Source organism: Notothenia coriiceps, unplaced genomic scaffold, assembly GCF_000735185.1.
Source record: "Notothenia coriiceps isolate Sejong01 unplaced genomic scaffold, NC01 NC01_scaffold00024668, whole genome shotgun sequence".
In the NCBI taxonomy this organism is placed as follows: domain Eukaryota; kingdom Metazoa; phylum Chordata; class Actinopteri; order Perciformes; family Nototheniidae; genus Notothenia; species Notothenia coriiceps.
In genome coordinates, this window is record NW_011357369.1 from 539,321 (window position 1) to 556,885 (window position 17,565).

General features: G+C 40.1%; 1 long non-coding RNA gene across 1 annotated transcript in view; it reads right to left on the bottom strand.

Moving 5' to 3' along the window:
- The window catches only part of LOC104955505 (uncharacterized), a 22,155-nt gene extending 6,242 nt beyond the window's left edge, over positions 1–15,913 (bottom strand). Inside the window, exons 1-2 of the long non-coding RNA XR_799458.1 lie at positions 15,738–15,913; positions 14,833–14,893 (exon numbers count right to left, since the gene is read on the bottom strand). This is a non-coding gene — a long non-coding RNA (uncharacterized lncRNA). The remainder of the gene's footprint in view (positions 1–14,832; positions 14,894–15,737) is intronic.
- Positions 15,914–17,565: the final 1,652 nt, after the last annotated feature.

Here is a 17,565-nt window from a genome sequence, read left to right on the forward strand (position 1 = left end):
AGCCCAGCCCCTACTCACCCTCACTCCTTTGCTCACTCTATATCTTCACCGACATTTTCCCCCGGTTAGTGGAAAGCTGTAATTTGTTTGCAACAAGGAGCAGCACAGGTGGGTAGGATCTCAAAGGCCTTTTTGAAAGCTTGAAACACACATACTGTTGCCCCTATGGAACATGGACCTAAAGAAAATGGACACAATGCACACAGGACATGAAGGAGGGGTCTATGTAACTGTGCGCCAATGTGCACCTGTGCTAGCCATTCACTTATACAGAGCGGCAGTGGATTCAGGGTTCGGAGAGGAGTGGGTTGAACCCCTGAGGACATAGAACAAAAGGTGATTGACATCTGACACACTGCAGGTTTAACTTACACACCAGATATTGATTGGCAGTTGTGTGTTTGATTCCTCTAGATTATACAGCTGTGTTCAGAGACAGCCCTGAATGGATTAATGTTTGATTTTTAAAGATAAGATTGTAATCTATTCTTTGGGTCCGGGGGCTGTAAACACTAAACAGTCAGTTATTAAAATCTCCGTCTCCATGTCACATACAATGTTCTGTTATTCTCTTTCTGCAGTCATGTCTCAGATCAAGCAGAGATTGGTCAAGCAGAAATGCAAAACAGTGTCTGATCATGTTTGACTTCCACAAACTCATTCCCAAGGTACGGGGTCAAGTACAAGAGTCAAAGGTGAAGTCTGCCCCACAGGTTTAGGTTCCCGTCTGTGGGGAAATACTAACACAAAAACATGAGTGTGCATGAGAAAGAGTTGTCTTAATGATCCTAGAAATTACTTCCTGAGCTTTATTCTGGGTTCAATTGAATTTAAGTCTCATGTTCAAATGCAGTGAGTCACACCATAATGATTAAATATACAGATATTTAAATGTTTTGACTTCTACCAATCTCCAAACTCTGTGACAATCAAATGCACAAAAATAACAAATACATCCCTTTTGGATGATTAGATCACGTGACAGGATTGCTAGAAGGTCAGGGTGCCGTATCACTTTATAGAACAAACCACATGCCTCTGTCTGTGTGACATGAAGTAAATGTTCAGTAATCCACATCTTAATCTTGTGCCGCGCTCAGCGCAGCTTAAAGAAACTGATACTCCTGTGACTACTTTAGCGGCTGATTGTGTTACCTTTACAATTCGGCTTCCCCTCCTTCCTGTTTTGTACCCTTGGAATGCCCCGATAAAAGTATCCCCACTGTGGCTTTCCACCTGCACAGAGGAGGATATGGCAGTGGTCTGGGGTCAGAATTAATATGCAGCCCCATGGGGAATACACACAATATCACCCTCTTACACAGGTAAAAAGGCAATATTGATGAAATTAGACGATTATTTTGGAAAATACCATTAAGTGAATAGCTGTAAAGTGTAGCGCTTAGCAGCTAAGGAAACATATCTCCTTCAGAAGTTGGTGGAAACCAAAACCAGAACTAAAAAAGGAGAAAAATAATAAATGTATGTGACGCACTATGTCACACTATTCAAAAAGTGAAACCGGAGGCCCTGTGTTTTTGATGGTATATTTCGATATGATGCTGTGAAATATATTAATAGGCTTTTAGTGACTGGCTGTAAAAATGTAAATACATAACCCATATTGGTTATTAGGACTGTTATGAAAATCCATGTTGACCTGGTCAGTTGATAAAAATAAATTACAATCTGAAATTAATATTTGCTCTAGTAATACCACCAATAAAAGTATTATGCATGGTTTTTATGGATCTGTTATTCCATTATGTTTATTTATTGTGTTCCTTTCTGTAAAGCACTTTGAATTGCCTCGGTGTCTGAAAATGTTCTATATAAATAAACGTACCTTACCTTATAACGTCCAAGTTAAATCATGAATCATTTAAAAGAAAGTGAGAAAACACAAGTGTTTAGACATCTGTTAAGCTTTCTTTAAAACATACTATAGAAATCATGCGTTTTGTTTTGAAGTCGAGAACGTGTTTTGTGTTTTGTGTACAATAACAAGGTTTCATATGCAAAGACTGTGGTTGTGGTTGTCAGCAAACGGTAACATATTTCTTTTCTTTCTCTAAGTTCTGTTTCACTCTGTGCAGGGGGGAGGCAATTTATCTGTCATGGCTTCTAAAAGAGGCAGCTCACTTTCCCCCCCCGCCCCCATTACACTGACAGCAGCCTTATTACCCACAAGGGAAACCGACCGCCACATGAATTTGGCCACTGTTCACCTCTGGGGCCAGGGCAAGACTCTTTTTACAATAGTGCCAATGACGATGAGATTTTCTTTTCAGTTATTAATTTGATAAATATATTAATTATGACCTGGGGATGACAGTCAAATCAGATTGTCAGGCGCCCAGTCGTGGGCCCCCATCCTCCACTTTGGTGATAAGTTCTCTCAGGTTTCTATAGCTGTCATCCATTGGGCTTGGACTTCTTATCAGCACTGGGTCCATTCTAGGGATAATTTCCTGTGTGTCGTAATTAAATGGTGGCTCTCTCATGGCGAGCGACTCCCATTTTAAAGCAGGAACCTCTTAATGTTTGTTTTTGTGGGGTTTATCTAGGGTGGGGCACACCCTTGATGGGGTCAACATGATGACAGTTTGATACGTCTATGGTGCTTTCTGTATCTCTTTTAGAATAGTTCATATGCCAAAAATGGGAAGTACAATGAACAAATATGAATTTGACAGCCCTATTTAGTAAATCATTGTGCTGACATTTTGGACAGGACAATGGTGTATTGAAATTTAAAGTTTGTAGAATATTTTCTATTCGCCTGGATCTTTTTTCTAAATGGATACAGAGAGCCACATATCAAAAAGGTGGCTGCTTTTGAAATAGCCCTCTACCTTGCAATATTGTTGGCAAAGTACCTCTTTCGAAAAAGTTGCCTTCTTTATTGTAATCAGATTTTTATTTTTTCTAAAGGAACCACAGTGTTTAAACCCCATGGACAGTCGAGAAAGTCCAAGACATCCAGTATCTGCTGGGTCGCAGTGTGTCTGGACAAAGATGGGTTCACTGCAGAAAGGTTATTTGTATAAGCAATGATGGAAAGCCCAACAATTAAATGTGCCAGTCTGTTTGACTGAACCAAAGGAAGCCATTTGAGGGGAAAGCAAACCCAAGGAAGTAATGCAAGACAAACTGCTGTCAAGGGACTGGGGGAACCACTCAAGAATAAGACAAGGTGGCAAGAGGAAGTACTGGAACCAGTCAAGAGCTGGTCAGGTGCTGTAGAGTGACTGGTGCAATGAGCAGGAGGAACAAAATATATACACAATAAACAAGCTCAGAAAACTGGTTTATGGACCCAAGTATGATCTCACACCTAAGGGTTCATCATCAACGTTACCTAAAAAGATATTTAACCAAAGTTGCTTGATGATGAGCCAAGACTTGTCCCCAACAGATTCACTGGAAATGTGAAGTCTGATATCAGGTTTCTCAGACATTGGGGTGTTTAGAAACATGGGAAGAGGACTGAAGAAGATTGAGATACAAGAACCCTGGCATAAGGCCAGAAGGTGAGCCCAAGCTTCCTTGGAGCATCCTAACACACGAGTGTTAGGATGCTTACAAGGAAGCTGTTTTGATAATCAGTTATCGCCTAATGGTACGTTACATACATGGATCATTTTTTGCAGACCTTGAAAGTGTCCTTTTGTGCTGTGACAGAATGGTCTAAAAATGACAATAATATCGTATTTTAAAATTATTTCTGCAACAATATATATTGGCAAACAAACCCGGTTACTCTGATTGAGTCACCATCCTAATTCAAAAATTCAGACTGTGTGGGGTCTATTTTTGGACTGATTATCCTGTAACCACATCAGTTACTGGCAACAGGACCCAAAGAGACACACAATGACTCACACTGGTGAGTAAATCAGGACAACACTAAAGGACCAAAACGTATAGAGGGAAAGGATGATTATGGCATCAGAAAGAAATATAACAAAAATATTTATAAAAGAAAATTCATCAAATTCATAAAGTAAATCAAAGGGGGAATACTATATAAAACATGATTTATCAACTCATATTGCAACTAAATACTCCTATATTTGAACAATTTAGACAAAGAAGCCCCACGGCCATGTTTTATAAAAAAGTCAACAACAAACCACTCCTGATACACACGTAGGAAGCAGGAATGAGATGCAGTGCTAGTGGAAAGGGAGATGTGAGGCTGAGCTTCCCATGTAAAGCGGCGCGCTGCTGGAAGCATCACATCTTCCCCCGTGCCACTGGGCCTTGTCTGACAGCCGTCTGGACTTTAAAAAGGGGTGATAACTTAATTTCTACTCATGTCAACACTGCTGCAGGGGCCAAGAGGAAACTGTGGGCCTATTGTGTGTCTGTCATATCATCCTGCATTTTGTGGCCCCAAGAATGAAAAATATTTAAGTGGCTTTGATGTCCTGGATCTTGTTGAACTGCTCTGATGGTCTGAAAGCATTTGAGTTTCCTTGCTGCTCATCTACCTTGGGTCCTTGTAAATGGTCAGAAATTGTTTGTGGGTGGAAATGCACTGCTTGCTTGTTGTGTGTTAAACTTTCAGGACGACTTTCAAACAGCCAACAATAATGCCACGTATCCTAGCTGAAGCAAACACAAGTGCAGGGCTTACACTGGAACAACCCTGAGCTTGAGGGCGTTGACAGCAGCTTCTATCTGCCAATCTCCCTGTGGATATTGTTGCAGTACTGGCAGACAGACAGCCAGGGCTTGTGGGCTGACAGATCCCCTCTGTCAGCAGGTTATCATTTCCAATTAAACCCTTTCATCTAAACGTACAGTCAACTCCTTGGCAAGCCAAAAAAATGACCTGAATAAGACGTTATTAGTCTATTTCAACAGGTCCCCATTTTTTCAACCTCCGCTCTGTAACTGGGGAGGGGGGGTTGGGCAATCTTTTAAAGTATTACGGTTCTAGATTCTTCAGCTATCTTGATGCAAATAGCTCAGAACTTCAGCCGTCTGCGGTGGTCACGTTCTGTTTAGAGATAAACTTTCAAAATTGCGCTGGATTGACACACCGGCATGTCCTCTCTAACATGTGTACCAGCACAAGAGCCTTTTTGTCTTAGCTTTGTTCTGTCAGGGCCCACTGTGGACAGCGCTGTTCCTATCCACTATGCAGGAGACAAGAAGGAATGCACGCGGAGCTCAGTAACTGTCTGTTGAAAAAGGCCTCACAACGTCTCATTTCCTTTAATAAGATGGCCTCTAAGGCATCCGGATGGACCAACTAAATACAGATTAACCCCTCAGCATCATCAGCATTCACTCAATCAACATGACTGACTCACTCGTACATTGGTGTGTGTGTGTGAAAGCATACTTAAAAACACACAACTTGCACTACTTGAGACTATACTGTCTGCAGTCTTGAAAATACTGACATTTTAAAAAGGGCATTTATATATGGTTCAGTAGTAGAGTTCATGAGCACTTAATGTGTCCTTGTCACCAAAAGACAACTTGGTTTAAGAAATGCCTCAACTGGAAGTAATATACATTATCATTGAAGGCCACATTATTCCTTATTTCAAGATTACGCTTAAGTGAAATGTATTATTAACCTTCACTAATATCAAGATGGTATCAGTGCATAATATTTGGGATCCAAACCACCACAACAGACCAATAAAGCAGCTCTATATTATATATTCACCATACGAGAACAAAAATATTCGTCATCAACTTTTTTAAGATTCATGCTCGCTAGAATATTTTTCGAAAGGCAACTACTGAGTGACCAAGGTCAGAGAACTCCAGTCTCTTGCTCTAAAGTCGGACTTGCTACACATACATCTCCCCACACCAACACACAAGGTGACTATTGCCACACTATTCACAGGACCAACTACTTTCTGCATAGAAACAGAAAATTGGCATGTCATCTAATACGTGAGATGCAAATTTGTCAAATATTGACATCATTCATATAGGACACATTTAAAAGGTCCCAAACACAAAAGCTGTGGGCAAAACAAGCTGCAGTGCCGCTCGGCTACAACCTATACACTACCCTGTAGATCCTGGCCAACGGCTTTGGCATGTGAGTTTGCTTTGCGCTTCGTCTAGTTTTACAAAGAGGGGTTTTAAGTGCAACTCAATTCACAATTTCCTCTTTTAGCTCTACAGTAAGATACACTCTCCGAAATGTAGCCCCGCTAACCCACACCAACTTCCTGCTCAAAGACACAAAAGTGTACACTATGAAAGCAGTCAGGAATCCAGATAAGTAAAGAATTAAACCCAATTTGATTGACCCCTTTCCTTCTGCTTAATCTGCTTTAATCAGACAATGATACTTTATGTATCCAGAGCGGGGGTAGAGTGGTCCATTGGTGGGATGGAGAGGTTGCACTTTTAAGCATTTAGAATCATTCAGAAAGTAATCCTTGCAGAGAAAGGAAAGTTGAGAAAGGGAAAGAAAGTGTAAACAGGACAAGAAAAGGTAATAAAGGGGGGGGACTGAGAGGAGGAATGGAGGAAGGAGAGAGAGATTGAGCAAAACAGAGGGAGTGTTATCGGGGCACCTGTACCCGAGGTAAAGAAACACCTTCAGAAATACTAGGATAATCCTCTTGGGTTTAATGGTTTTGAAATGCTATGAAAGATTAGGTAAACAGCGCATTTGATTAATGGGAAAAGAAGTCAATTGGCCATGGAGCGTGAAGCAGCACACAATGCTTCTTTCATTGCAGTGCTGCTGAGAGCAGAGATGCTCACAGGGTTGTCTTGGCACGAACACAATTGTGTTCATCTCTCCCAAGGAGAGTGAGCAGCCTCAAACTTTTTCAAGATGTGGAAACTTGAGTGTGCATGAGGAAGAATTAATGTGCAGAAATGCACACACGGAGAAGTTTAAGGGGATAAGGAAATGGATGGAGGGTGATTAGGATTGATACAATTCCGGTTTGGATAACAGGACATCATTTGATGCTAAATACTTGACTTACTCATCCCTGAAAGTCTGTAATAATACTCATGAAAAACTGGATCTCTGCAGCCTCCCCTCCCGATGCCGCTCTCTTTCCTCTCTGCAGGTAAAGGTCAGCTAGTCCAGGTGCTTGCCCTCCACTTGACTCCTTTCCAGCAGACTGTGGCTAAAGCAGAATCTGCAGTGACCCATTCTAACTCAATGTCATCTATGCATGATCAAATCCCCCCAAAAGAGCTTAGCTGTGCCGAGCCAAGGCCTCGGGTCCAGGGCATTAGTCATATGGCAGTCAGAACAGTGGAGGAGGGGACGGGCAGATTAGACTGAGAAGCTCAAAGTGTTTGTCATCTGTAAGGTCTTGAGGAGAAACCAGAAACGGTTGATGCAACTCACTTAATCCAAACACTAAATAAAATGTGGTAACCCTACATCAGTTTGTATTTAGCACACTGTTATACAGTATGTGTATATCCTGTATTATCATTGGAACAAAATCAAACATCGCCAGACAAGAATGTGATTATTGGACTATTCAAACATGTTTAACTGTCCAATGCCAATGTTTGTGAAATACTGTCTTTCAGAAATATCCTCTGGTCTGGTAAGAGAATCAGAAACAGGTTTATTATCAGGTAGGTTGACGCGTACGAGGAATTTGACTCGGTGTTGTGGTGCATACATAAAAGGTAAAACTAAAAAGTAAAACACAGATAGAAAACAATTTAAAGAAAACTATAATAACATTAAAAAATATAGTAAAATATAGCAGTATTTACATTGAAATAGAGACAGACTGTGGTACATTTTATGATAAATAAAAACATTGGGCATATTAGTATCACAAACTCCCCTAAGGCCTAAGAATGTGTTATGGTTGGACTAAGTGACTTTTCTTTTTACTAAACTGTTTAGCCTCTTACTTTTTTTTTGTATGTGTCTTGCTTCCTGTTTGTCCTCAAATACCACACAAACACACTTTAAGGTCACAATGCCTGTTTAAAAATGTATTTGAGTCGGAAGCAGGGTAATTGCTGAACACAGTCAACAAGGTTTTATTTTTTATTTTTTTTGGGACTCTTGACCTCGACCCATGGCACATTCTTTACTGACTGCAAGGGATCAGAACCACGAAAAGACCAGTAGTGCATTAACTACTTATTGACTTGAATTGAATGGATTTGTCTAATTAAGTGCGTTTAAAAGAGGAGACAGCTCAATATTATAACCGCTTCTTCAATGCTCATATGTGGAAGAAAGGTTTATTTTTCCTACATACATCAAATGCTAACAATTAAACAGCTATGACTCAACAAGCCTCCGGATACCGGAGGATCCACAGTGGACACTAATCCCTCTCCATAGCCAGAGGCAGCACAAGCAGCATAAGCTCTCCTGTCCTCCCTGCTATCACCTCCCCATTTGCTGCCATGCCATCCCTACGGCGCTTTCAGCCACTCTCCTTCTCTTTCTCCTTTCCTCTCTTTCCATCCGCTAATCCTCTTTAAGGACATTACCTGCTAATATATCCAGTCAGAAGGTATAAAAGCCCAGCTATCTCTTTACTGCCATCGGCAGCACGCTAAATAGGCCATTAATGGGGAAAGGCAAATGGGGGATATCGTGGTTTTGACCCCTAATACCAATCAGATCCTGGTCTAGCCGAGTGGCTGTCTGAGGTGGCGCATGTGTCGGGTCACAAGGAGCCGAGGGAGAGGAAGGGGATGACGGTAAAAGAGCCAAAGTGTGGCTGGCCTTCAGTGTATGAGACCAAAAGATTGAATGCTTTCTGCGACATTTCTTTTGAGGGGTTTGTTAAAAGCACATAGGTTTCAAACACAAGCGATGAGGGACTAGCACCAGAGTCAACATTCTTTTTAAAACTATTTTAAATCACAATTTTATTTACACCAACATCCTACTGTATGTCAAAGCCAAATAGGGCAAATTCAGACACTGGTGCCCCCACATGGCAAAGAGTGTCTACTGTTAGAAAAATATTAACTTCAATATAAAGCAGTCATGTACACCAATGTTTGTTAGCGGCATATGGAACACAGAACACATCTGTGATAAATGTATTCAAACAAATAGAGATAAATATTAAAAGGGTAAAATATTAGTAAAACCATCTCTCTTTAGACTGAGCGTCTTTATTGGTGTTAAGTAAGAAAGTGGATTTTGCTCTGACTCTTTATATTATATATACACTGTTATTATATTTTCACAAGCATGAAAAACACAGTAGGAGTTTTACTCCCTGCAGTGCTCGTTAGATAGAAAGTCTAGAGCAGAAACATAAGCCAGTAACAAAGTTGTTATTGAACAGTTTTTCCACCGTTTGAGAAAAACAAACAAACAAGAGGTTGTTCTCTGTTCCTGCTCATAGCCGGTTAACCTGCAGACCTCCCTGACCTGTCGGTGTCGTTGACTTGGCCCCGAGGCAGGGCAGCTGTTCATTTAACTGGTAATTGAGTGCCACTGACATCACTTTAATGAGACAGCACTAATGAGTGCTGACAGCTCAGACAGCACACAGCCATCAGCTCACCTCCAGCAGGTTCAGCTGGCCCAGAGTACAGAGAGCAGAGAGTGCCCTCCTCTGGTTAACACAGGAAATGACCACTACAAGGACCAGATGTGCTTCAACAAATACATTCCCCCTGTCATTTCCTGTCTTTGTAATCTGTTAATATCAAGTGTTAGGTAGAGGGATGTTAAATTATCACATGTGGAAATCAATAATTGTAATCATTATGAAAACAACTAAATAGCCATAACCTCAATAGTTGAGTATAACAATTATTTAGCTACTTATTAACAATTTGAAAATTAAATCATATTCAATTGTTGCATTTCTTATTAACTACAACTATAACATCTCTTAAAGTTAATATTTAAAAGCAGTTCTTTATTGCACATCTTTTCACATCCACTAGAGGGAAGCATCATATCAAAAGTCTTTAGCTGGTTCAATACTACATAAAGATTAAAAATACATGACAAATTCATTTGTTACAGTTTCTGCCAACATGAATGGCTGATATCTGTATTTCTGTCACATAATAAGGAACTGAGAAGATTGAGAAAGTGGTAAAAACATAATTTTAAGCTTTTTCTCCTGCTGTCAGCGTGTCCTTAAAAAGCTGCATGTGAGTGTAATGAAATGTAGCAGCGGCAGTCAACACTGAGAGGGGAGCAAGGGACGGACAGATCCCCCCCCACCCACAGACAGTGGGCTGTAATTATTGGAGCCACTGCCACAATGGTTCAGGAGATGGAGCTGGTCTAATCAGACAGTAGGCTCCTCCAGTCAGCATGTCAAGTATCAAAATGCTGAACCCCAAATTGATCCCAAAGGCACAGCCAGCCCTGTGAAAAATGAGGATTAGATACAGCTCAAAGGGACCTTGTACATGTTGACAAGTGATGTAAAAGAGCTTTAAGTGAACCAAGCAAAGGGGTTGCAGTGACTTCCTTCCACCACGCTGAGGCCTCAAAGTGAGATTTCAATGAGGTTTGATGAGTCAGTGAACCAGCAACAGCCATTCGTTCAAATGTATTCTCACGCTTCCTTCAGGACTTTTTGATATTCAATGTTCAGAGGCAAGGAAGATACAGAGTTGAGATGTTTGGTATCAAGTTGCGCTTCAACCAGGGGCGGACTGGGACTAAAAATCAGCCCGGGCGACCGGCCCAACTCGGTACCGCTAGTCAATTGTCAACAAGGGGGGGGGGTGCTAGTGCATTGTTCGAGTTATGGTACGATATCTGGATTAAGGGGTTGCTTTTTCTCTGCACCGCATGAAAGAAAGGCGAAATGAATGGGCTGTGATTTTAGTATTTTTAAGCAGACGTCAATAATTTGTACGGCCCTCGGAGGATGTTGGAAAAATTGAAATGGCCCTTGACAGGAAAAAGGTTCCCCACCCCTGGTCTAAGCACCAGCTGTACGAATACGTCCCATTAGGTTATCCTCTTTCCCCTCTTAATCCCATTACTTCTAGTGCTGTGTAGACTAGAAAACATCATTCCACATCAACAAATGAAGAAGGCAAACTATTTTATTCCTAAAAGTGTACAACCAAGCCCAAACAGAGCAGAACATTTGCCTCTCGAGACTGTTGAGGCGTTGACAGGTGATGGATTTAAGTCATTTATAGCCTAATGATTTGGCCGACTTAAAAAGGAGTGGAGCATATAATAATCCTTGTTATCGGAGATATAGTAACCCCCTGGGAGGGCAGCCAGCTCAGCCATGGATAGAAAAGGTTGATGTGTTAATTTAAGGGTCAGTCCAGTTTTTCTGAGGTGTTTTATTTTAATGTAAGTCTGAAATTGAAAATTCCACACCTACATTATAAAAGCTTGGGCTCAGACAAGCTAAATTATACATTAGAATAATATAGTATGTGTGTTCATTATTAAAAAAGGGACCCATAGAGAGCAACTGATTTAGTTGCAATACAAAATGAATAACCTTGTTTGTAGTTTGACTTCAAAGACTATGCATACAACATAACTGAAATGCAGAAACATTGGCTACTTGCATGCTTAAGATGTATCTGTTGCTCCTCTGAGTCACCAGATCAACGTATGAAAGCATGAATCATGACACGGACGAGCAGATGGGCCATGTATGTGAGAACGGGGAACCTTGTTCTACAGAAGTGAGACGGCTGTCCAAGCACTAAACAAACAAAGAATAATGTGAAAAGACAGCCTCTGAAATTGTGCACGAGCCAGTTGGGGATGCAGCTAGGCGTGTGTTTATTCAGCCACAGGCACGAGTCATCTATTGCTAGCAATGCCCTGCATCATGAACACTGTACGCAGTATTTGCTTTAACACGCTCATGAGGATGTTTTTCCAACTTGTTCCTTTTTCAAATCAGGAGATACAGATATATTGTCCTTGTAAAAAATAATTCCCACAATAATCTAAGTTTAGGGACCCACACACAAACACCATTATAGAAGCAATAATGTGAGAATAAATGTCAGTTCCAGGAAAATGCAGCACATACACACGCGTTTAATGACCGAACACACATGCCCAGGTTCTGAAGGTCCTGATGTGCAGGATGACCTCTCACTCCCACTTCATTAAACTAAATAACTACATTCAGTTGCTTACCGTCATGCTTGTGTACAGCAATGTCACACTCATTACCAGAAAAAGGACATCAAAGCAGATGGGCGAACACGATTAACTGAGCCTGGAATCTCTGCGAGAATGTATGTACAGCCAAGATACAACAAGCAATTTGAGGCTCAGCCAACAGAAAAAGACACAGCCTTCAGATCTACAGTAAATACAAGATGAAATTTATTTTGTATATAATGAGAAGAACACCGAGTGTAGGAAGTAAGCTGTTCACATGTATATAAGAGTGATTCTGTAAAAGGAAGAAAAACCCACATAAAAGCACCAGAACTATAATATTGCTTTGTTTGCAGAACTTGCAGTTGATAACAACTTGATTGTGAGACCAGGCTCAAATTGTTAAATTGTCAACTTTATGCTGCTTGTCCTTATGCTTGTTATCCCTGACCCATGGAAAAGTGAACCCTCTCCCATGTCAATGTTTAAGGAACAAACACAAACAGCCTTGCTTTCAGCTCGACCACCCTCTATTTTCACTTTATTCAAACAGTTTTGAAAAGGCTTTAGAATACAAAACAAGGTAGAGGTGTTATCTCTCTTCTACAACGTTTACAGTACCAGCAGCTGTTTTCGACTAAAATATTCTAATTCTAATGTCGTGAATAAAAAGTTAGCAACTATAGAAGATAAACATAGTGGAAGATGTAGGAGCTAGATAAGATAGTAAGATATTTTCCAGGTGCTGATGGTGCGCAAAACACGCTAAAAAGGAGACATACATCAGTGTTTCCCCTACCATTGTCTTGGCGGGGCGCTGCGTGGCAAATTGCCACTTAAAATGTATCGTCAGCAATGTATGACAAGCAGACTGCTTGTTTAATGTTAGACTCACACCAATAGCTCAATATGATCAGAACACGATTGCTTTCATATCAGAGATCAGATGAGGTGGAGCTGCCTCCAGCAATAGAGGATGAGGCAGAGAGAAGCAGCAGCAGCACAGGGGTGCAGCAGGTATGTTATATGCTGTAGTCAGGTGATTTAAATGTATCAATGAAAGGAAGAAGTGTAGGCTACATGATAAGAAGGGAATACAGTTTGAATAAAAGTAATACAGTACAGTGTAACACTGTACTTTATTACTTTTTAATGTACAAATACTTTGTTACTGTACGATAACAATAATCCACAGCTCCTCTCTCTGCTCCAGAGGATAAAAAGAAAATTGGCTGCCTCGAAAAAAAAATGTCAGGCCATCATTGGGGGGGTACCCGAGCAGCACCCTGCCAAGCCAGTAAACCTAGGGGAAACACTGTACATTCATCATCAAATCACCTGAAACACGGCCCCATAAGAATGACAAAGTTCCTTAATGTTTGCTACATGAAGGTAAAAAAGGCAATGTTTTCCCACGTTCACAAAAAACAAATGTATGGGGGAATATAGTTCATCAGAAATGTTCTGCTGCCACCAAGCAGCAAAATCATTATAATTCAGTCTGAATAAGATTGAATTAGTTAATAGAAAATCCCTCGACAACTCAAAATTCCCAGGGTAAAAGGGACAAAAATTAGCCAGAATTGTTTTCAAATGTATCACTTTAGATATTAGATGCACTGCTCAAAATGTACTACTGGAAATGAATACACAGAGGTTGCACATAAATAGAGATTTATCATCATAGCCAACAGCCAGCAGCACATGGCCTGCATGCATAAGCCATAACTGCCAATAATTAATATTCATCGTTGAATTGAATATGAACCGCAAAAGCAGAAGCCAGCAGAAGCCAAAAACAGCCCAAACTAGCTCACTGGCATCCCTTAGCAACAAACACATGTACTGAGCCAGAACGCAATATGTCATTATCAATGAATGAAAGCTACGCAGCACAGCAGCATACACTTAGCAGCAAACAATAATTTATAATCTAGTTTGATTTTCCAAATCTTTCAAGTGGAACAGTTATAAAAATGTTTTTTTTTTTTAAGTGTATAAATTAATTTAAAATAGAATTTCTGGAAATTTAAATAATTAAAAACACGTAACTAGTGTCTGCAGAGCCTTTTGGAGGATTATACATATGGCTGTGTGTGTCTGTAACCTTTCACCTCATTAACTCAAAGTCGGAGAGCACATTAAGTTGAACTTTAAACTATCTATGGGAGGACTGCAGAGACTCAATGATGTGTAAAAAAAAAAAAGCACCCGATGTAGTTTGGCTGTTCCTTTACTTTGTGGAAAGGGCAGAAGTAAAAGGGCCTCTCTCTATCTCTGGAATTAATTAGAAAATCTGCACAGCCATTATTGGCAATTTGTCATTACTGACAATTTATAGGATGGCTAGACAGCTGCACACGTGACCACTGTTACAACAGATAGACTGGTTTCTCTTGTCCTAGTAGCCGGACCGAGAAGAAATCTCTTTCCATCAAACACAATAGATCATATCCATGATTTCGTCCTAGAACTAATCTGAGACCAATCACTTTTTGCATATGAGTAATTTTAACTTTCATCTTTTCCTGGTGGTACCATTGGGCATGTTAATTGAAATCTTTGGAGCTGAAAATCTATAGTGGTCTGTGACAGTGGTAAATGAGTCTATCCTGTATTTGAAGTAAGGTGGGAGCTTTTTAACTAATGTAATGCTCATATACCTCAGTCTTCACTAAAAAGTCTCATTTTGTGATTTCAGTTTTGTTTAGCACCATCTACTAACATAGAACATTACACTGATTACAGGACTAAAACAAATGACTTACAGTACTGCTGCTCCCATCATCAACTTGATCAACAAACTCCGTCTCAGACATGACACCTGATCTGGAACAAATACAAAATGCTTTTATAATCTATATGGCAATTCCCGGTAAACTTTTAATAAACACTAGTCACTGCTTGCTTGACAATTAATAAACAGTCTGGCAAAGAAATGTATGCATCCTATCATCTGGCATCTTGTTTGTTGTTGTGGGTTTTTTTAATTGGGAAAAGTATTTTAGCAGCGTTTTCACTAAACAGCACAGTTACTGAAACCACTGAAGCTCTATTTGCTATTGAACACGGGGCATGTCTAAAAGTGGGAATCATATTATCTTTAAAGAGCAGTCATATGAAGAAAGCTTAGAGCATCACACTTTAGAACAGTTGTTTAGCTATCAGCAAGGATACTCTGAAGGATGAATGTGCAGAGCCATATGATTTGTTATTATCTGTGGCATAGATGTTCCCAATGTTGGCACTGAAAAATTAATACACTTAATTGGTCTCTTTTAGTTTCATTACTGAGGAGTTTTGAATGTATTTTACTTGAATATTTAGATAGAAAAAAAATTAAAAAAAATTATTTGCATTGGCTTTCATTTTACAGCGATTCATAGGCTATACCATGTTCCATTAAAATACCATATGATGTGAAGAAGCAATACAATCCCATTGGAAGAGGAATGTTCTTTGTGTCTGGTGTAGCCTAGTTATATTAAGATATTAATGTTATATAAATATCTATTTTTAAAACTTTTGTAGCACAAAACTGTGTTATGTTAAATATGTAATATAGTGATGATCCCCTGTTGTTATTGTTAAACGCTAGGATTGGGTGTGGAAACCCTGAAAACTACATTTATTGACATACTGAGCCATTTCACATTTTCCAGATGAATCCTACCTTTTCTCCTTATCGTGGAGTCAGACGCTGGCCAGCTCCATGTCTGTATGCGTTCAAATTAGCTAGCTGTTTGGCTAGCCGGCATGTTTACGAAACTTCACCACGTTGTGTGAATGTGCGGCGTTCATGGACGGTAATCTTGTCAAAAAGACGCTTAAACTCCTGAAAGTCTATTGTTTAACAGCAGGCTAGCATCCCTTCCGACAAACACGTGTGTAGCGTCTTTTTGACAAGCAGTTAGCCATTTTTTCCCCGGAGAAGCACAAGCACTAGTTTAGTGGGAATGCTGTTAACAGCATTCCAACTAACTGTTCTTCTACGGACAACATTTTTATTATTATTCCTGCGGGTTATTTTGGCCCTCTTCTCCTCCCGCATTGAACATCGCAGAAACTCCGTTCAAACATCAAAACTTTCAGCTCGGTCGGGAATCGATTGCTATTACTTTTCTCATTCATAACTTTCATAATTCCAGAGATACATCCCGTATCACATTTTTAACATTGAAGTCAATGGAGGAAATCGTCAGACTTCAACAAATCTTCATGCGACTTCAACTGCTAACTGTTCATTCATACTTTCACTCAGAAACCTCATTCCAACTTTAAAATGTTACACATCTTTCTGACATAATTCGTGTAAAACAACTTTTAAATCTGATTCTTACTTTTAGAGATATTAAACATTGTTCAGACCTTGTTTTAGAGGTTTTCTTCACATTTTAACATTAATTAGAGTGTGTGATGTCACAGCTAGAGTGAAGGACAGCTTGAAATTCGCATTCATATTTTTTATATATCACAGGTTTGGTAACGATGCAGCCATCAACGCATCTAAGCGTAGTATGGGGTGTCATCAAATGCCGTTCCCATGGCGACGGACCACTCGCCATGAAACACGATGTGGCTGTAAGTCAATGGACACGGTCCAATCGTCCCCCAATCTTCTCTTGTATATCACCGGTCCATGCCTCAACAGCTCTACGCCAAATCTGAGATCTCACCATAAGCCGTTTCCATGGAAACGCATCCCTCGCCATAAAAGATGATGTCGCTATAACTCCTAAATGTTTAAAAAGTGCTCAAACTTCACATGTGTACTAACAGTGCAGCCATGAAGACATCTACGGGACAGTTTTGAGATTTCTTCAAATGCCGTTGCCATGGCAACACAATGCTCGCCTTGAAATAACGGTTTTCAAAAAACTTCAGTAAAAATACTCCAAACAGCCCAAAACTTCACAGGTTTGGTAACGATGCAGCCATCAACGCATCTAAGCGTATTAAGGGGTGTCGTCAAATGCCGTTGCAATGGCGACAGATCATTCGCCATCAAGTTAGTACACAAGTTTGCAGTTCAAATATTCTGCGGCTTTTCCAAGCCTTTTTACTTTCTTTTCTTCTCTCATCACACATTCAAGCCCCCACTGTTCATGTATCATTTTAATCTAAATTCTTCACTTTCTTCTTACACATTACATTTCAGCATAGCAGTTTAGCATCACATTTTCAGCATAAAGCATTCCCACTAGCAATTTCTTCAGGAATTGCATTCTCTAGTTTAATCTGAGACTGTCTGCTAGTGGTTTGGTTGAACAATATCCTCGCGTTGAGATGTTAAATCTCACATTTTTATAAAAAGTATTTTAAATGTGTGCTAAAGATAATACACTTTGTTCAGAGTGAACTCACTAACTATCTTATTTTAAACAAACACTTACTCGTGCAAATCAGCCAATCAAGACACCTGCATCACCGGTCAAATTGGGTACAGATGTCTCTCTCGCTTCTTCCACATTGACATTGCAGCTTCCTCTTGAGCCAAGCGC